Raw genomic sequence first — 21,533 nt, forward strand, 5'->3', positions numbered from 1 at the left:
AAGCTTTGGGGTAAGAACAGGGGGATCTTGGGGAGATTTCATGGTTCTGCAGGAGCAATGCAGGCTACATTTTGGGGCAGACTCATCTTTTTTTGTAGGACATGAACAGCACTTGTTGGAAGTGAGCTCAGGCCCTTGGGATCATCTCTTTCCATTCCTGTCGGGCTGTCCATCTGCAAGGCAGATGGGAAGCACAGGAGGAGCAGCCTCCTGCTCCTCTTCCCCGTGCAGCCCTCCCCTGCATCGCCCTGCTCACTGGGTTGCTGCTCTGGAATTGCTTTCCATTGCCATCTGGGTCTCATTCTGCCCGCAACACCATGTTGACACGGCCACTGCAATCAGGTGGTGTGGTGCAGGAACCTGCAGTGGGGTCAGGAGTCAGCAAAGCAGTGGAAAAGCTTTGGGGTAAGAACAGGGGGATCGTGGGGAGATTTCATGGCCCTGCAGGATCAATGCAGGCTACATTTTGGGGCAGACTCATCTTTTTTTGTAGGACATGAACAGCACTTGTTGGAAGTGAGCTCAGGCCCTTGGGATCATCTCTTTCCATTCGTGTCGGGCTGTCCATCTGCAAGGCAGATGGGAAGCACAGGAGGAGCAGCCTCCTGCTCCTCTTCCCCGTGCAGCCCTCCCCTGCATCGCCCTGCTCACCGGGTTGCTGCTCTGGAATTGCTTTCCACTGCCATCTGGGTCTCATTCTGCCCGCAACGCCATGTTGACACGGCCACTGCAATCAGGTGGTGTGCTGCAGGAACCTGCAGTGGGGTCAGGAGTCAGCAAAGCAGTGGAAAAGCTTTGGGGTAAAAACAGGGGGATCTTGGGGAGATTTCATGGCCCTGCAGGAGCAATGCAGGCTACATTTTGGGGCAGACTCATCTTTTTTTGTAGGACATGAACAGCACTTGTTGGAAGTGAGCTCAGGCCCTTGGGATCATCTCTTTCCATTCGTGTCGGGCTGTCCATCTGCAAGGCAGATGGGAAGCACAGGAGGAACAGCCTCCTGCTCCTCTTCCCCGTGCAGCCCTCCCCTGCATCGCCCTGCTCACCGGGTTGCTGCTCTGGAATTGCTTTCCATTGCCATCTGGGTCTCATTCTGCCCGCAATGCCATGTTGACACGGCCACTGCAATCAGGTGGTGTGGTGCAGGAACCTGCAGTGGGGTCAGGAGTCAGCAAAGCAGTGGAAAAGCTTTGGGGTAAGAACAGGGGGATCTTGGGGAGATTTCATGGCCCTGCAGGAGCAATGCAGGCTACATTTTGGGGCAGACTCATCTTTTTTTGTAGGACATGAACAGCACTTGTTGGAAGTGAGCTCAGGCCCTTGGGGTCATCTCTTTCCATTCGTGTCGGGCTGTCCATCTGCAAGGCAGATGGGAAGCACAGGAGGAGCAGCCTCCTGCTCCTCTTCCCCGTGCAGCCCTCCCCTGCATCGCCCTGCTCACCGGGTTGCTGCTCTGGAATTGCTTTCCATTGCCATCTGGGTCTCATCCTGTCCGCAATGCCATGTTGACACGGCCACTGCAATCAGGTGGTGTGGTGCAGGAACCTGCAGTGGGGTCAGGAGTCAGCAAAGCAGTGGAAAAGCTTTGGAGTAAGAACAGGGGGATCTTGGGGAGATTTCATGGCCCTGCAGGAGCAATGCAGGCTACATTTTGGGGCAGACTCATCTTTTTTTGTAGGACATGAACAGCACTTGTTGGAAGTGAGCTCAGGCCCTTGGGATCATCTCTTTCCATTCCTGTCGGGCTGTCCATCTGCAAGGCAGATGGGAAGCACAGGAGGAGCAGCCTCCTGCTCCTCTTCCCCGTGCAGCCCTCCCCTGCATCGCCCTGCTCACTGGGTTGCTGCTCTGGAATTGCTTTCCACTGCCATCTGGGTCTCATTCTGCCCGCAACGCCATGTTGACACGGCCACTGCAATCAGGTGGTGTGGTGCAGGAACCTGCAGTGGGGTCAGGAGTCAGCAAAGCAGTGGAAAAGCTTTGGGGTAAGAACAGGGGGATCTTGGGGAGATTTCATGGCCCTGCAGGAGCAATGCAGGCTACATTTTGGGGCAGACTCATCTTTTTTTGTAGGACATGAACAGCACTTGTTGGAAGTGAGCTCAGGCCCTTGGGATCATCTCTTTCCATTCCTGTCGGGCTGTCCATCTGCAAGGCAGATGGGAAGCACAGGAGGAGCAGCCTCCTGCTCCTCTTCCCCGTGCAGCCCTCCCCTGCATCGCCCTGCTCACCGGGTTGCTGCTCTGGAATTGCTTTCCACTGCCATCTGAATCTCATTCTGCCCGCAACACCATGTTGACACGGCCACTGCAATCAGGTGGTGTGGTGCAGGAACCTGCAGTGGGGTCAGGAGTCAGCAAAGCAGTGGAAAAGCTTTGGGGTAAGAACAGGGGGATCTTGGGGAGATTTCATGGCCCTGCAGGAGCAAGACAGGCTACATTTTGGGGCAGACTCATCTTTTTTTGTAGGACATGAACAGCACTTGTTGGAAGTGAGCTCAGGCCCTTGGCATCATCTCTTTCCATTCCTGTTGGGCTGTCCATCTGCAAGGCAGATGGGAAGCACAGGAGGAACAGCCTCCTGCTCCTCTTCCCCGTGCAGCCCTCCCCTGCATCGCCCTGCTCACCGGCTTGCTGCTCTGGAATTGCTTTCCATTGCCATCTGGGTCTCATTCTGCCCGCAACACCATGTTGACACGGCCACTGCAATCAGGTGGTGTGGTGCAGGAACCTGCAGTGGGGTCAGGAGTCAGCAAAGCAGTGGAAAAGCTTTGGGGTAAGAACAGGGGGATCTTGGGGAGATTTCATGGCCCTGCAGGAGGAAGACAGGCTACATTTTGGGGCAGACTCATCTTTTTTTGTAGGACATGAACAGCACTTGTTGGAAGTGAGCTCAGGCCCTTGGGATCATTAATTTCCATTCCTGTCGGGCTGTCCATCTGCAAGGCAGATGGGAAGCACAGGAGGAGCAGCCTCCTGCTCCTCTTCCCCGTGCAGCCCTCCCCTGCATCGCCCTGCTCACCGGGTTGCTGCTCTGGAATTGCTTTCCATTGCCATCTGGATCTCATCCTGTCCGCAATGCCATGTTGACACGGCCACTGTAATCAGGTGGTGTGGTGCAGGAACCTGCAGTGGGGTCAGGAGTCAGCAAAGCAGTGGAAAAGCTTTGGGGTAAGAACAGGGGGATCTTGGGGAGATTTCATGGCCCTGCAGGAGCAATGCAGGCTACATTTTGGGGCAGACTCATCTTTTTTTGTAGGACATGAACAGCACTTGTTGGAAGTGAGCTCAGGCCCTTGGGATCATCTCTTTCCATTCGTGTCGGGCTGTCCATCTGCAAGGCAGATGGGAAGCACAGGAGGAGCAGCCTCCTGCTCCTCTTCCCCGTGCAGCCCTCCCCTGCATTGCCCTGCTCACCGGGTTGCTGCTCTGGAATTGCTTTCCACTGCCATCTGAATCTCATTCTGCCCGCAACACCATGTTGACACGGCCACTGCAATCAGGTGGTGTGGTGCAGGAACCTGCAGTGGGGTCAGCAGTCAGCAAAGCAGTGGAAAAGCTTTGGGGTAAGAACAGGGGGATCTTGGGGAGATTTCACGGCCCTGCAGGAGCAATGCAGGCTACATTTTGGGGCAGACTCATCTTTTTTTGTAGGACATGAACAGCACTTGTTGGAAGTGAGCTCAGGCCCTTGGGAACATCTCTTTCCATTCCTGTCGGGCTGTCCATCTGCAAGGCAGATGGGAAGCACAGGAGGAGCAGCCTCCTGCTCCTCTTCCCCGTGCAGCCCTCCCCTGCATCGCCCTGCTCACCGGCTTGCTGCTCTGGAATTGCTTTCCATTGCCATCTGGGTCTCATTCTGCCCGCAACGCCATGTTGACACGGCCACTGCAATCAGGTGGTGTGGTGCAGGAACCTGCAGTGGGGTCAGGAGTCAGCAAAGCAGTGGAAAAGCTTTGGGGTAAGAACAGGGGGATCGTGGGGAGATTTCATGGCCCTGCAGGAGCAAGACAGGCTACATTTTGGGGCAGACTCATCTTTTTTTGTAGGACATGAACAGCACTTGTTGGAAGTGAGCTCAGGCCCTTGGCATCATCTCTTTCCATTCGTGTCGGGCTGTCCATCTGCAAGGCAGATGGGAAGCACAGGAGGAGCAGCCTCCTGCTCCTCTTCCCCGTGCAGCCCTCCCCTGCATCGCCCTGCTCACCGGGTTGCTGCTCTGGAATTGCTTTCCATTGCCATCTGGGTCTCATTCTGCCCGCAATGCCATGTTGACACGGCCACTGCAATCAGGTGGTGTGGTGCAGGAACCTGCAGTGGGGTCAGGAGTCAGCAAAGCAGTGGAAAAGCTTTGGGGTAAGAACAGGAAGATCTTGGGGAGATTTCATGGCCCTGCAGGAGCAATGCAGGCTACATTTTGGGGCAGACTCATCTTTTTTTGTAGGACATGAACAGCACTTGTTGGAAGTGAGCTCAGGCCCTTGGGATCATCTCTTTCCATTCGTGTCGGGCTGTCCATCTGCAAGGCAGATGGGAAGCACAGGAGGAGCAGCCTCCTGCTCCTCTTCCCCGTGCAGCCCTCCCCTGCATCGCCCTGCTCACCGGCTTGCTGCTCTGGAATTGCTTTCCATTGCCATCTGGGTCTCATTCTGCCCGCAACACCATGTTGACACAGCCACTGTAATCAGGTGGTGTGGTGCAGGAACCTGCAGTGGGGTCAGGAGTCAGCAAAGCAGTGGAAAAGCTTTGGGGTAAGAACAGGGGGATCTTGGGGAGATTTCATGGCCCTGCAGGAGCAAGACAGGCTACATTTTGGGGCAGACTCATCTTTTTTTGTAGGACATGAACAGCACTTGTTGGAAGTGAGCTCAGGCCCTTGGGATCATTAATTTCCATTCCTGTCGGGCTGTCCATCTGCAAGGCAGATGGGAAGCACAGGAGGAGCAGCCTCCTGCTCCTCTTCCCCGTGCAGCCCTCCCCTGCATCGCCCTGCTCACCGGGTTGCTGCTCTGGAATTGCTTTCCATTGCCATCTGGATCTCATCCTGTCCGCAATGCCATGTTGACACGGCCACTGTAATCAGGTGGTGTGGTGCAGGAACCTGCAGTGGGGTCAGGAGTCAGCAAAGCAGTGGAAAAGCTTTGGGGTAAGAACAGGGGGATCTTGGGGAGATTTCATGGCCCTGCAGGAGCAATGCAGGCTACATTTTGGGGCAGACTCATCTTTTTTTGTAGGACATGAACAGCACTTGTTGGAAGTGAGCTCAGGCCCTTGGGATCATCTCTTTCCATTCCTGTCGGGCTGTCCATCTGCAAGGCAGATGGGAAGCACAGGAGGAGCAGCCTCCTGCTCCTCTTCCCCGTGCAGCCCTCCCCTGCATCGCCCTGCTCACCGGGTTGCTGCTCTGGAATTGCTTTCCATTGCCATCTGGGTCTCATTCTGCCCGCAATGCCATGTTGACACGGCCACTGCAATCAGGTGGTGTGGTGCAGGAACCTGCAGTGGGGTCAGGAGTCAGCAAAGCAGTGGAAAAGCTTTGGGGTAAGAACAGGAAGATCTTGGGGAGATTTCATGGCCCTGCAGGAGCAATGCAGGCTACATTTTGGGGCAGACTCATCTTTTTTTGTAGGACATGAACAGCACTTGTTGGAAGTGAGCTCAGGCCCTTGGGATCATCTCTTTCCATTCGTGTCGGGCTGTCCATCTGCAAGGCAGATGGGAAGCACAGGAGGAGCAGCCTCCTGCTTTTCTTTTCCATGCAGCCCTCCCCTCCATCGCCTGCTCACCAGGTTGCTGCTCTGGAATTGCTTTCCACTGCCATCTGGGTCTCATTCTGCCCGCAACGCCATGTTGACACGGCCACTGCAATCAGGTGGTGTGGTGCAGGAACCTGCAGTGGGGTCAGGAGTCAGCAAAGCAGTGGAAAAGCTTTGGGGTAAGAACAGGGGGATCGTGGGGAGATTTCATGGCCCTGCAGGAGCAAGACAGGCTACATTTTGGGGCAGACTCATCTTTTTTTGTAGGACATGAACAGCACTTGTTGGAAGTGAGCTCAGGCCCTTGGGATCATCTCTTTCCATTCGTGTCGGGCTGTCCATCTGCAAGGCAGATGGGAAGCACAGGAGGAGCAGCCTCCTGCTCCTCTTCCCCGTGCAGCCCTCCCCTGCATCGCCCTGCTCACCGGGTTGCTGCTCTGGAATTGCTTTCCATTGCCATCTGGGTCTCATTCTGCCCGCAACACCATGTTGACACGGCCACTGCAATCAGGTGGTGTGGTGCAGGAACCTGCAGTGGGGTCAGGAGTCAGCAAAGCAGTGGAAAAGCTTTGGGGTAAGAACAGGGGGATCCTGGGGAGATTTCATGGCCCTGCAGGAGCAATGCAGGCTACATTTTGGGGCAGACTCATCTTTTTTTGTAGGACATGAACAGCACTTGTTGGAAGTGAGCTCAGGCCCTTGGGATCATCTCTTTCCATTCGTGTCGGGCTGTCCATCTGCAAGGCAGATAGGAAGCACAGGAGGAGCAGCCTCCTGCTCCTCTTTTCCATGCAGCCTTCCCCTGCATCGCCCTGCTCACCGGGTTGCTGCTCTGGAATTGCTTTCCATTGCCATCTGGGTCTCATTCTGTCCGCAACACCATGTTGACACGGCCACTGCAATCAGGTGGTGTGGTGCAGGAACCTGCAGTGGGGTCAGGAGTCAGCAAAGCAGTGGAAAAGCTTTGGGGTAAGAACAGGGGGATCGTGGGGAGATTTCATGGCCCTGCAGGAGCAAGACAGGCTACATTTTGGGGCAGACTCATCTTTTTTTGTAGGACATGAACAGCAGTTGTTGAGTTTCATCTCTTGCCTTTGGGATCACCTCTTTCCATTCGTGTCGGGCTGTCCATCTGCAAGGCAGATGGGAAGCACAGGAGGAGCAGCCTCCTGGTCCTCTTCCCTATCCTACCCTCCCCTGCACAGGCCTGCTCACCGGATTGCTCTTCTTAAATGTTTTCCTTGTCAGTTAGTTGGTCAGTCGTTATTTTCCAGAGTTTTTTCGTTTCATGGTGGGACTTAGTTTTCAGTTGACTTCTCTGTGCTGTAGAGGACTTCCTTCTTTTTTGTAGACGAATGCGTGGTACTACAGTAGCTTATTGCCAGCTTTCTGTTTCCGTATCCCTTGGTGTGTCTTTCAGGACAGGAGGAGCAGCTTCCATACATTCCCATGGCTGCTCCTGACCACCCCAGCCTTGACTCCCTTGGTTACTGGGCATAGAACTCTGGCTGGCTCTGCCCTTCTGGTCATTATTCTTTGCTGCTGTGACACCAAGCTGGCTCTGGAACCCATCCACCAGCAGCAGTGTTCTCTTTCGACATGGTTATTTCAGCTGCACTGTAGTTGCTGCAGCTGGTGGCTGCCCCTTTTAACATGGCCATGATGTAGCAGGGCTGGTTCTGTCTTGGGAATGGGGTTGCTGCCTTCCACCATTTATGTAATACTGAAAGCAATGTGTTGATCTTAAGTTTGTGCCCATTGGTACTTAGGCCATGTGATCATGAAGATCACAGTCATTGCCTTTCTCACATCTCCATCTGGAGCCAGACAGGAGGTAATGAGAGGAAGCAGGAGCAGTGCCCTATAGTACAGTAGGAGGAGCTCTCCTTCCTTCTCAGAGTTTGTGCACACGTGGCTGAGTCCTTGTTGAATGCCTTTCATTCCCATACCTGAAAGGAGCATTTCTGACCTCATTCTGCCCATGAGGCCCTGAAAACGTACCTCCCATTGCCAGGAACTCCTTTAAGACCTTTCTGTTCTTCCCAGATTTGGCACAGCGCTGTGCCAGTGACCATGCTGTGCCCTGTGAGAGTTGGTTGGGTGCAGCAGCAGATGGGGAGCAGTCCTAGAGGTTCCTAGAGTTTGTGGGAGATAACTTCCTGATGCAGCTGGTGAAGGAGCCAACAAGGGGGAAGCACAATCCTGGACCTGCTGTTTTTTAATAGAGAAGGTCTTTGTGGGGGTTGTAAAGGTTGGAGGCTGTCTATATTTTGGTAATGTTTATGCTACAAGGCATTGCAGATATACAAATGAGTATCTAATAATAGAAGTTACAGTACATACAAAGAATCTATATGGTTTAAACTCTATTGATGACTGAGTTAAGAATAAATCCATAAAGAGTAATCACCTTGCATTTATCTATTACTCTGTGTGTGTGGCACTCAGATTGCTTTTGATTTCACTGCACAGAACATCTGTCATTCATGAAGGAGGGTAACATAATTAAAATTTTACTAGGAAGCATATTTAAAATTTAAACAGTTATGAATTAGGGCTGGAATTATACGGAACTTAGAGAAAATTTGAACATGAAGGTCTCAGCACTTCTCCTTTTACCTGTTCAGCTGCAAATATGGCTTGTGACACTATCAGCAGAGCAGCAGATCTCTTGAAATGAACAAATTAATGTTTTACTGTTGCTCCTGCTGTGTTTCTCATGAACCATCTGTGCAGTAAAAAAGCAAAAAAAAAGAAATCCTTTTGTCACTTTCTTCTCAAGACTTCAGGATTTGCTGGTATTCTAAAAGTGATTTATTTGGTATTAGTACAATAGATAAGGAAAAAAAATCCATTCCCTTTCCTAGTGTGCTTTTATCTTTTCTCTGCCAGAAACCAGAATGCTGAATGGAAGTCAGAACAATGTCAAATTTACCTGAAAATCTTCCAGTTCTTTGTCATCCTGTGAACAGATGATTTTCAAGCTTAGTTTGATTTTGTAAGAATAGCCTGCAATAACAGAGTGTAGGTTTTGCCAAGTTATTTCATTTACAGTGAGCTTGAAAACAGCTTCCTAGATAAAAGCAACTTTCATTTTTGTATTTATATTACCTGAAACTCGGGGCTTCACATACTTTGACCTACACACCTAGAGTACCAAGCAGGATGAGAGAAATACAGAAATGAATGTCAAAACATTTTAAAATATAATTCAGATTCCTAGCCCTCCTGAAAGATAATGGCTAAAAAACTTTAAAGAAGGGTAGGAAAGCGAGAACAAGACCATCAGAACAACATTCTCATAATACCATACTCCATCTAGAACATCCAGTAAAAGCAGCATCTCCAAATCTGGGAAGCAAGAAAAGAATTCTTTTTTTCTTTTTTTTTCTACTCGTAAGGATATTGGGAAAGACATACATGGTTACTTGTCATCAGACAAAATATCGTAGGAGAGAATCTTCATTGGTTTAATCAAGCTTTTTCCTTAAGAAAGTATAACTACATCTTATAATTTTCTAACAAGGGTGAAAACTGCACTGTGCTGGCAAACATTGGCTTAATTGAACCATAATTATTTTAGAACACTCTTCCAAATATTTCCCAATGAGAATTATCACAACCTGAGATTTTTCTCCTTAGAAACTTCTTGAACAGTTCTGTATTTTTTTTCTAAGCTAGAGGTAGTCTGTCCAAGCCATAATGATCTCAGGTGACACCATGCCAAATCCTTTCTTATTGTGTCTGAGGTGACATGACAGTACCTTACAAAGTGAAGTACAAGTTGCCACCAATGTGACCTGATAAAACCTAAGAAGAATGTTTGGGTGTCTACATTATAGGTTTCTGTGACTTCTAGCCTTCTTCTAGATAAAAGTAGGATACTTTGGTCCAGTATTTTCATTCCTTGTTCTCCAGAGAATAATAGGATGACAAAGCGCTCTCTAAAACTTATCTGAGAACCCAACTTTGTGGGTGTTGTGATGTACAAGATTTTTATAACAGGATTTAAATGCCTACTAATGTGGAAGTATTTACACTTGAAGCTTTGCATAAATTAATTGTAACTAGGAAGAGAAGGGGCTTTGTTTTAAACCATAGAGGTATAACTATGATTTTTTAATCTAATAGAGGCCTTTTTCAAAAACAGCTCTTATCAATTGAAGGATGAGACCTTCCAACATTACCCACCCCAGTGAGCCTACAGGCATTAATGGAGCCATTTGAATGAGGTGACTATTTCAGTATCAACAGTAGTGAAAGAATCGGGCCTTGGATTAACACAATAAAGCTGAGGAACACAAACTGTAGAAAAGCAATAGAATGATTTGGTCTTTATAAAATGCATGATTATAAAACCCACTTGTGTTACCTGAAAAATTCAACTCTTACTTCACAGCAGAGTTGCATCAAAAAATATATTTGGATTTTTTTTTTCTGACCTCATTCACACAGATTTCACACCATTCTAATGTCATATACTTTAATTGTATTACTTTTGTTTTTCCTCATTGTAGATAGTCAAACCTAAACACTTATTATCCCTCAAAATAAATTGTTCATTATTTTAACAGCTTCCTGCAGTCAGAGCTTCTCAGCATGTACCACATTTCTATTTCTTAAGTTAGAAATGTAAAGCAGTTGGGGGTCTAGCTGATTTAACATCCAGATTTGCTTAGACGAAATAAAGATGATTTTTTGTTTCTCTGTTCATTGATGATACGCGGTCTTTTAGCTTATTCAGCTATCTTTGGAAGGACTTTTCAGGTTCCATTACTGAGAAGAATGATAAAAACTAAAGACCAAGACTCAAGCAAGGTAATCAGTTTAAAAAAAACTAGTTCCTTTGATGAGCAGCAGCCATCACAGTGCAGAGAGCATCTCTGAGCACCCAAACATCAGTTTGTGCTCAATGCAGCCCCAAATATTAGAGGCACAAGTGGGCAGTCTGATCTGCAAAAGCATTTTACTTCCTTGCAGCTCAAGGAATTTGATTTAATTACCAAATACTTGGAAAGATTTTGAATTTTTAAAATTCTTCAGAAGTTTGAGAGATGGAACGTTAATTCCTCTAGTTACATAATTTCATCAGAATCTTTTATCAAGTGTGAAAACAGATTCATAAATTTAAAAAAATATACAGAGGAAAAAGAAGGTCAAGATATTCATGGAAATCAGTAAAAACTAGAAACCTCTGTTCCTAATTATTTTTCTGGGAAACCTGAAGATAAAAAAAAAAAAAGTAAGTACACATTATACATCTACATATCGTTTCAAAATTTAAAGTAAGATTTTACACAATTTCATCAAAACATAATAATTTAGTGCATTAAATTTGATATTTCTGTTGCATTAAAATCCTGAGAAAGTTAATGGATTTTTTGGACATCTGGCCTATAAAATATCTACTTTCTAATGATAAAGACTTTCTGAAAAAAAAAAATCAGAATGTTTTTGAATTTCATAATAAGTTCCTGTGTGAACACTTCTTCTAGAAGATTGCTTTCATGAATCTAGTCCAAATCCTAGATTAAATTAGAGTGAAAGTCCTACTTTATACAATTGGAGGTCTGTATTCTTCCTCATTGTTTAAAGTGAGCATGGGCTCAGCTATCCTTTCAATCTCTTGTATTCAAGGACTAAAGCAGCTGTGTCATCCTGAATTCCCTGTGAGCCTGTAGTGAAAGACAGGCAACTCCGCAGGGTGACCCAGGTGATTATAGAAGGAATCTGAAGCAATGAGGTTTTTAATGCGTATACCTGTAGTGGAGTGGGATTAATCCAGGCCAGATATCCCACAGGAGAATGCATTATGAAATAATTACACTAGAACATATCCATAAATTCCAGTTACCAGAAAACTTTCTTGTAAAGATTTTTTGGTAATATATGAACTTTTAATAGAATAACTAATGAATAAAGGCTTCAGGACTTGGTTTTATCTAACAGTGACTATTTGAAGACGGTGAAAAGCATGAAGCAAACAAAAATATCTTTGTTCTTTATCTGCCTTGCAATTCACTGTCAGTATGAAAAGCTACATAGTGGATCTAAGCATTGTAGGGACTCTTTCCAAACAATCTCTGGATATTAAATAAATGGTATTGAATACTACCAAATTGAATTTTCTACCCACAGATCTTGAAGTATATATATATCCTCTTTTTTTTGTTCCACCTGCAGGCCCTTCACTAGAAGAACTGGTATAGAAGAGAATTGAATAAATCTAACAAAGAAATAAGATTATTGCATCTTATTTTTTTTTTTCAAGGGATGTTAAGAGCTCATTTTGCTGAACATTTAGTACTTTAGATTTAGTCTTTCACTGACATATCTCTGTAAGCCAAAGGCAGGATGAGGAAGTGCCTCAGTGTTTAATTCCATTATGGCCTCTTTGTTCCATCTGACAGCAGAATAAGTATAGTTTTGCTTGTGCAAACTGTATCCATACTTTGCATACTGTGCATTGGTACATTGAAGCTGCAATAGATATTACCATATATATTGTTAATGGATATACCCATAAAAAAAGGAAGTTAAGGGAGCAATCTTATGTACTAGACTAAAAATCAATCCTGCTACCCAGCTATTAACTTGCTCTCTGGCTTCTGCTTGTACTCTGCAGCCAGCAGTTTGCTTTTGGAATGGCCTGAAAAGGGCCATAGCATGGGTTTTGGCTCCCTCCATAATACACAGTAATTATCATAATTTCTACCTCATACAGCAGAACATCATAAACTCAAACAAACACACTCATAAAATACCATAGACAAAGCTTGTTTCAAAACTATTTCATCGGTGAAAAAATCTTAACTTCCACTAATCTCTGAAACTGTCTTCAAAGAAGACAACCTTGAGTCAGTCATATATATTTAATCTAGGATTTGGCCTAGATTCATGAAAGCAGTCTTCTAGAAGAAGTGTTCACACAGGAACTTATTATGAAATTCAAAAACATTCTAGCTTCTGATATGGATGCATGACTGCTATAAACTAAAGGATAAATCATACACTTGTACAGACTATGTGAGCGTAATGGAATAAAATGGAAAACTGCTGGTTTTCCTGAAGTCTTATCTATCCTTTCTTCTACCAACTGAAGTATTTGATTCCAGTTCTGAAAAAGGGGAATGGCTACACTGAAACCAAAATGAAACAGGCAGATGGCTCCAGGGGCCTGATTTTAAACACAGATAGGTTTTGCCAGCCAAACCAAGTAAAACAAACAACTGAACTCAAACTGACAACTCTCATCACAGTAACTAAGTTTTGTGAGTTAATCATGCAGTATTTTGAAAAATCAAAATGAAACTTTTCAGAGTGGATTCTCAGACATTTATTAGGGGCTACCTAATGGAGAGGATATAACAAGTGCTCAACAGACTTAAGTATAGCATCTGCTGGCAGTTCCATTTAAAACTGAAGCATTTATAAAAGTCACTCCTGAGCAAGTGTCATGATTTCCAAAGGAAAAGGCTATTTTGTGTTAAAAGCCTACATAGGCATGCAAGAGGAGAGTGTGATCACAGCTGCCACAGGGATACCAGCACACTCAACAAGAAAGAGGTTAAGCACTCAGGAGGGAAACATGCAAGTACTACCAGACTGATGACATTAGCATATTAATTTCCTCACTTAGGAAAGATAATTGAAAGATGTACCCAGAGGCATTTAACTTTGAAGCTGCCTTTATTGTTAGGTTTTTATTTCATTTATAGATAAGATTGTTGAGAGGAACTATTATTCCCATAAACTTATGTTTTCCCCAGCATAATACAGGATGTAAATCATAACGTTTACCAGAAAATTTATGGCATAAAATGCCCTTTTATAAATTGTTTCCTGAGGTCTTTAGAAACAAGGCCTAAACAAAATCCTAGCTAAATGTTTTAAATCTCAAGGGAAAAGATTAAAGTAATCCAAGGAAGTGTGCATTGTTGTTTTTGTATGGGAAATTCTCTCTCAGCACAGATAAGAATACAGCATTCATAAAACAGAACAATAAAGCAAAATAGCAAACAAGAATCTAATATGAGAAACAGTTGACTAGCTTCAACTTTCTAGAAATGCAATAGACTACGCAGAGATTCTCATTAAAAGAGGCAGGTGATTGTGACAGAACAATATTTACATTCCCCTTCTGGTTTGTTTTTGAGTGTTCAGCATTATAACCATGGATTAAATAATCTGAAACTGCAGAAGAGCTGCATAGTTTTCAGATTGAGATAGGTAGAGGTGAAGAATACCATTTCCCTTGGCAGAACATAAGTTTTGAAAAGCATCTATTTCACAAAAAGAAGGGAAGTTGAAGTCTCCCAGAAGAACAAGGGGCAGAGACCTTGAGACCTCACCCAAGTGTTTATAAAGTGTCTTGTCCACCTCTTCATCCTGTAGCAGATTCCCACGATAACATCAGTCTTATTGGCCTTCGCTTTAATTCTGACCCATAAGCTCCCAACCCTCTCATCACCATCATTAATTTGCACACATCTCACATTCTTTCTTAGCACAGAGGGCTAAGAAAGAATGCCTTTTCCTGCCTAGCCTGTCTCTTTTGAAAAGTCAGTAGCCATCCATCACAGCACTCCAGCTGTGCGAGTCATTCCACCATATTTCCATGATGGCAACTATATCATAGCTTTCCAATCGCATAATGGCCTCCAGCTCCTCCTGTTTATTATATACTGCATGCATTAGTGTAAAAGCACCTGAGCTGGGCTTCCTTTTGAGTGTCAATAGCCCTAATACCCTCATGACCGCGCTCAGGTCTTTCCACAGCCTCACACCTCGTGTTCTTCCTACAAAAGGGTGAGTCGTCGTCCTCCTCCACAAAAACCAATACCTAATTTAGAGCTCTACCAACGATCCTTCACAGCTCCCATCTTAAGACCCCTTTCCACCGATGGGAGAAGCTACTCCCATCCACAGCAAACCAGCAGACTCACCAGCACTGTTCGGCTCGAGTCTGATCCGCCCTGCTGCCAGTAGTGCTGGCTCTGCCCTCACCCCGTTACCAGCCCGTTAACAGCTGGCCCCGCACTTAGCACTCTTTTCACAGCACTAACAACCCTTAGGGTTTCTCCTCGTTAAAACCCATGCGATTCACACACCTTGACTCCTCCTCTCCGTGTCTGATGGGCAGCGATGCACCGTTGCTTTTCCTAGGCAGGGGCTGTGTGATGCAGAGCCGTTGCCCAGGCAACGCCCACCGCACGTCAGCCGCGTCAACCGCCAACACGAGACCTGCCGGGCTGCTCTGTTAAGCTCAGTGTTCCCTGGATGAAGGAGCCGAAACACACCTGTACCTCGCTATCAGTCGCTGCGGTTCCGGCTGGGGCAGCTCTGAAGCTGCTAACGTCGGCGATCAAGGGCTAATCATGGCGATCAAGGGCTTTTTCAGCGCTTGCGCCCGTTTAAATCTCCCGCCATCGCCCAGGCGACGCCAGCGCCGCTTCTCTGCTACCTCGGCGATCACTGATGTCCTTCTTTGGAAGGACAGTTTGTAGTTTCCTCCAAAATGAGCCAAAAAAAAAAAAAAAAAAACCCGAAATCACTAAAAATTACTGTGCTCTCAGAAAAATAAAAAGAAAATTGAACGGGCATCAGCAGCCAGTCTTGAAAGTATCAGTAGTTTAAAAATCCACCAACATCAGTGTTTGAGGAGGCTGCCAAGGCACAAATTCATGAATCAAACAAATACTTCAGACAGCTTGATAGCTAGACTTGTGGCAGCACTGACAATCCAAGGACTGAAACATGAAGGAATAAGATAGATATTATATGGCACTTAATAAAACTTACCAGAACTAAAACACGCTTCCCTCCTTTGTTGCTTAACAGGATTACAAACTCCCTCAGATTTTTTTCTACGGCAGATGATGTGCTTCTTATCCTGAACTGAGGGGCCAGAATCTGCCAAGGCTTTCCTTCTGTGAATGCACGTTGTGATAGAAAGTAAGACTAGACTAAAAGCATTGGTGCTGATGCATTTCTAAAAAGAGAACCAGGTGAAGTAATTGGGGCTGAGCCTCATCTCATCTGAATCAAAAGCAGGTTCAAAACTTCCAGACAACTCAGACAGTGAAACTCTTCCCTGGTATTTGAGACTCTGGTATTTAGATACTCGACTGCTGTACATTGATCACAAAAGGAATCAAAGTTAGTGCTAAACTTGTTATCAGGAAGTTTATTCTAATTTTTCCCCACCTCAGATTTGTTTGCACCTTGGGATCTCCCTCCTAACCTGTTAGGTGGCACTGACCTTTCAGTAGCTCACAGCTTCATCTTCTGAAGTCTGAAATGGCAGTCAGTTCTCTGCAGGGATGATGCACTGTTGTTTATACAGGACAAGACTGAGTAGTGTAATACATATGAAAATGAAATGAAAATGGTCTCTGATATGCCTGTCACCTCAGCCTTCAGGAGGTCCTGCAGTTTCTACTAGCACAGGTAAGTAAAGGAACATGAGAAACACACACTTAAGAGGGTTAAAACTCTCAGTGGCTTGAAACTCTTAACACCTGGCTACTTTATGCAAATTTTTATTCCAGTTCTTAATGAAGAATAATTGTGGACACCTGCAAAAAATGTGGTCAGAACAAAACTCCTGAAAAAATGCTTGTTTTATTCCTCAGTTTCATTCTGAAGAAGATTTTACCTTTGCTGTCACCACCAAGTGTGCTATAGAGTAAATCTGATTAACAGGAATGTAGACTAGGTCAGAACATCAAAGAAATGTTTTGTTTTCATATTTAACTCCAAGCTCATTCCCAGGAGTAATTTCAGGTTTATATTCTTATAAGAGCTATTATAGAAAAAAAATGGCAACATAAGATGTCTCGTGTTTCAAATTATTTGAATAAATGTAAAGATATATATTTAGTGGACTGACAGAGTAAATTACTCTTTTCTCAGTCTCAGTATGCAATGTCCATTGTTCTCAGTAATGACTGTTAATGGATATTTTTTAAGTCTTTGACCCAACAGTTTAACACGTGGGTTTGTCTGGTACTAAAAGATGCCTCTTCTTCAGTCTTTGTACTTTGCAAATTCTCTTATTTACTCCTGCATTCCAGACTGTCTGTAGTCATACTGCACTAACAACCACGCTTGCATAGCTAGATTATGTACAGAAGAGCGTACCAGAGTGTGTTTTGTTCAGATTTGTAATCCAGATTTATTTTCTTAGACTAAATATACCAAAAATATTGGTACATAGTTCTCCATTCAGAAGCTTCAGTCATTTGTAGCCAACTGTTTTGCATGGGGATCACAGAAAGCTATTCAAACACAGCTTTATAGTTTAAATGACTTTGTGTGAGTATTGCAAAGTAGGTAGACAAACACAAAACATGGTTGTTGTTTTTTTTTCAAACCTGTTCCTAGCACATCTCACACATTTCTTTTCAACAGCAAAGTCTAGCTACTTATTATCATATTGGGTGTCATTCATATTTGCTTACTGGAAATGGCAAATACTGCTATGCTATTTCTCCATAAAGATATCTTAGCAGCTTTTGTAAAGAACAAACAACAACAACAACAAATTTCCAGAGACAAATGACTTAGTTCCTACAGCTCTTAGAAGTTGGTCAGCCTTTGCCTGCAGAAAGATTAAAAGAAATGCATCTTGCTCTGAGTAACAACTGAGAAGGGAAGTAATCTATCTCTTAGAAGTAAAATGTTACCTAAGCTATGGATCAATCTCAAGACAAGAGCTTGAATGGGGGATTCAAGATGCTGCTTGGTAGGAATTTGATAGATTTTACATCAGTGGCCAAACAATTTATTTTCTGTCAGCCAAAACAGTATTTGTAAACTGTACTGCCTGTTGACTGATGATGCCAAGGGCAAACAATGAACAGAGAATAAGAGAAGAGATGAAAAGAAGCTCTGCTGGCATAATGAGGAGAAACAGTCCTTCATCATCCTATCAGGGCTTCTGCTCTGTGAGTTATAAATCATTGTCGTCAGCCTCACAGCTTGGGATAAGCAATGCTATAAATTCATTAAAATAAAGCATTCACAGTGCTGCGTGTATTTTTATGTGGTAACAGGTTCGTTTTTCTGACACTTTTACAGAAATGCCCATCTTTTTTTGTTGTTGAATGGAGTGTATCTGTGCAGATACAAACCTAGCTGTGTCCATGATATATGTTAATATCTAAGCAACAATAAGTGAGAAGCACACTTTATTTGATAGCGTAAATCAGTTTCAAGACCATTTTGAACTAAACAGTGCTTTTTCATTGCCTTTATTCCAGTCTCAAGACAGAAGCACTCTACTGGGTCTCATTTCCTCTTGAATAATTTAAAACAAATGAAGATTAGTTTATGATTTGCTGCAGTTTGAACCTATCAAACTGAGTTTTAATAAGAGAGTTAGTGAATTCAGACGTCTGTTTAGCAATCAGGAAACTATTACAAAACATAAAGAAACTGTAAAAAAGGCTATGGAACCAAATCTCTGGTATTTAGGAAAGCATTGCCCTTTGATGGGGTGTATATTACACCATTACTCTTTGTGTATTTACACCTGCTAATGAATGCTATTTCTTAATCATTTATGAAAATGACTAGCTTCTCATCAAATGCAATTACATACCTTCCTGTCTATATATAAGGCCACAATTAGTATGGGCCAGATCTTCTAAGGGTAATGGAGGTAATATTTATATGCATTTCAGTTCTACGTGTGACCTACAGGTTTGGACTTTTGTTGTTATGAAGAAAACCACTTCACTAAGGTTTTGAAGTAATACAGAAAATTGAGTTAGAGGCTTAATTTTAGCAAAAACAATTTTTACCCACGACTTTAGTGGTAACCTGAACTTTTAAAAGACATTCTGTTCCTGATTTGATAAGGAGATCTGTGTTTAATTAAACCAGAACACATATAATGAAGGTTTAATTGATTCTACATCGCCTTCTCTTAAAAACTACTATTTGTCCACAGATCACTTTTTTTTTTTTTCCTAAACCTTTCTAAAGAGTAAATACAACAGAAAGTAAAAGTTTGTAAAAGGTGGATTAATTTTAAACATTTACTTCATCTTCCTTCTGCTGTAAGGTCTTCTAGACTTTGGCTTCTCACAAATCAAATACTCAGGTTTCCTTTATTATTTTACATTATTTTGATAATGTATCATTGTTTCAAATCTTATATTTCAATGCTGTTACGTTTCCCCACCACCACATAAAGCATTCAATAACAACTATTTTTTTCTTGCTGATGCTTTGCAATCTTTCCTTTCTAAGACAAATTTTGCTATTTTTACAATTTCAGTTTCAGAACACCCACAAATAGACTCCCATCTCTTAGCCACTGCAAAGGTCTCACCATTATTATTAACATACATTATGTCACTACAAGAAGCAAAATGATTCATCACTTCATATTCTGAGGGTTTTCTTAAACTGAAAAGCAAATCTGGTCTAAGAGAGTATTGCATACTCATGATCATGAACAGACTTCTTTTTGTATTACAAATTAATTTTTAAAGGCAGAAGTCAATTACTTCCCCAGTAAATATTCTTCATGCATTCAAAAACCAGTCTGTAAGTGTAAAGATGTTTCAATGAAAACTGTCCAGATATTAAATTTGCTTTATACTACAATATCTACATATCCCTCAAGCAAACCTAAAATTAACATCTATAGAAAAATTTCTCAGAGATTTACTCTCATCTATATATATATCTAATATATATCCTATTTCTTATTTTGTAAGTGCATGAGGGAAGTAAAAATTAAAGACATATTCTTTTCATGCTATAGCTTTCTTGTTATACATAATTTCAAAGGAAAAACACAAGCAACTTACTGTGCTATGTCATGAATCATAAACACTGATTAGACAACCTCAGTATTTTACTTTGCCACTAAGCACTCATGATAATAATTCAATTTAAAAAAGTGTGATGATTTAATTAGTGCTTTCATGAGAAAATGCATAACTAAATTGCTTCTAATGGAGGAATTGAGAAAAAGCTGAAATAAAGCTTTAAAAATCTGCTACCATAACCCCAAAGCTAATGGAAAACAAATCATTATATGTTGTTTGGAATATTTCATCAGTATTACTACTTTACATCATGAACATCCTTTAAAGTCCCATTTCTAAAAATCTCTGCAAATGCGTGTTGAAACATTAATTAATGTAGGCTTCAAGAACACACAGTGCAGACAAAATGTGCCAAGTCATCCGAAGTTTTAGGTGGGTTAGATGGGAAAGATTCAATCACTTATAAGCAAGGAAATTTTTACTGCATACTTTTCATTCAGACAACTAATTTCTATTTTGTTATTTCATTTTTATTTTAATTGTTTCAACTTCTTCAGTTGAAACAACTTTGTTAACTACTAACTCTACGTGTCAGATAATCTGTGATCCCAGAGGACTCAAAAGTTCCAGTGCAGGCACCTGCTCTGAAAAAACATCAAAATACTATTTATATCAGGCACTGCAAAGTCTGGCCATTTACACAGGGAAGGCTTCCCACCTCTGAGTATGACTTACAGATAACACTCAGCAAAGATAAAGTTGTATGCATTATGGGATATTTCTTTAACAATCTCCTTCACCAACTGAAGATAAACACTGTTTAATCCAGGGATAAGTGTTTGCCAAGAGACTGGCAGTCACAAAATAATTATAATCACTGCAGGAGAAAGGACAAGATTTTCAAATAGTTACATACAAAACATTTACTTGCTCAAGACTATGGAAGTTTGGGAGAATCAATAGGAAGAAAAAGTGTAAACAGAAAAATGTGTGTGAAGCTGCATATAAGCTATTTATCCTGTGATATGTAGGTGGCTGATCTAATCAGACATTATACCGTAATCAAGAAGAGAAAGTGTTCAGAGACAAAGCGTAACTTGGTGCAAGCATCGTGGTTGAGAGGCATTTGGGGCTGACACAGTGTGGTTATGCTCCCAGCTCCTAAGAGAAGCCATAGCCATTATCCACGGCTATCTTGCCTGTTGTTCCTGCCCAGAGTAAATGATTCTTCAATAGTTACTTCGCCTCTCGACAGCTCCACTTCTAATGCTGGCCACCTGAGACAGCCTTTACCTGTAGCACAAGAAGCACAGACCAGTTTCTGGGCAGGGGACTCCAAACATCACACACATAAGGATATAAAGGTGCAGCTGCAGCTTCCTCCCTCTTCTGTCCTCTTCCTATGGCTGGAAATTAAATAAATGTTCATGTGGCAGAAAGAAATGTATTGCTTTGTGGTCACTGAGAGGGTTTCCTGTTGGTTGTGCCTTTATAATGAGAGAAAAAAACAATTTGGCACAATTCTCATTAATTAGAAGTTTACAAAAAAATTGAAATAACCTATTAAAACCAACGGGTCTTTATCAGAGTATAACTGACGTGAAAAGAAAATTGCATCAATGACATAGATATATCTGATTATAGAAATGGTGTTATATATATTTATAGAGAAAAATACATGAAATTGGAAAGTGCATTTGAAATATCTTGAAATTTTGGTCACAATAACCCCAGGCAACCCTACAGGCTGAGGAAGAGTGGCTGGAAAGAGATGGAAAGAGACCTTGGTGCACTGATGGACAGTCAGCTGAATATGAGCCAGCCGTGTGCCCAGGTGGCCAAGAAGGCCAATGGCATCCTGGCTTGGATCAGGAATGGAGTGGTGAGCAGGACCAGGGAAGTCATCCTGCCCCTGTACTCAGCATTGGTGAGGCCTCACCTCGAGTGCTGTGTTCAGTTTTGGGCACCTCAGTACAGAAAGGACACAGAGGTGC

General features: G+C 43.4%; 1 long non-coding RNA gene across 1 annotated transcript; it reads right to left on the reverse strand.

Moving 5' to 3' along the window:
• Positions 1 to 6,155: 6,155 nt before the first annotated feature.
• On the reverse strand, positions 6,156 to 16,185 carry LOC116242843 (uncharacterized). Its single transcript, XR_004169826.2, has 4 exons — positions 14,866 to 16,185; positions 8,691 to 8,764; positions 8,375 to 8,483; positions 6,156 to 7,966 (listed from the first exon to the last, which is right to left on the reverse strand). It is a non-coding gene; the product is annotated as an uncharacterized LOC116242843 (long non-coding RNA).
• Positions 16,186 to 21,533: the final 5,348 nt, after the last annotated feature.

The sequence above is a fragment of the Phasianus colchicus genome, chromosome 4 (genome assembly GCF_987193195.1).
Source record: "Phasianus colchicus chromosome 4, bPhaCol1.hap1.1, whole genome shotgun sequence".
Classification (NCBI taxonomy): Eukaryota; Metazoa; Chordata; class Aves; order Galliformes; family Phasianidae; genus Phasianus; species Phasianus colchicus.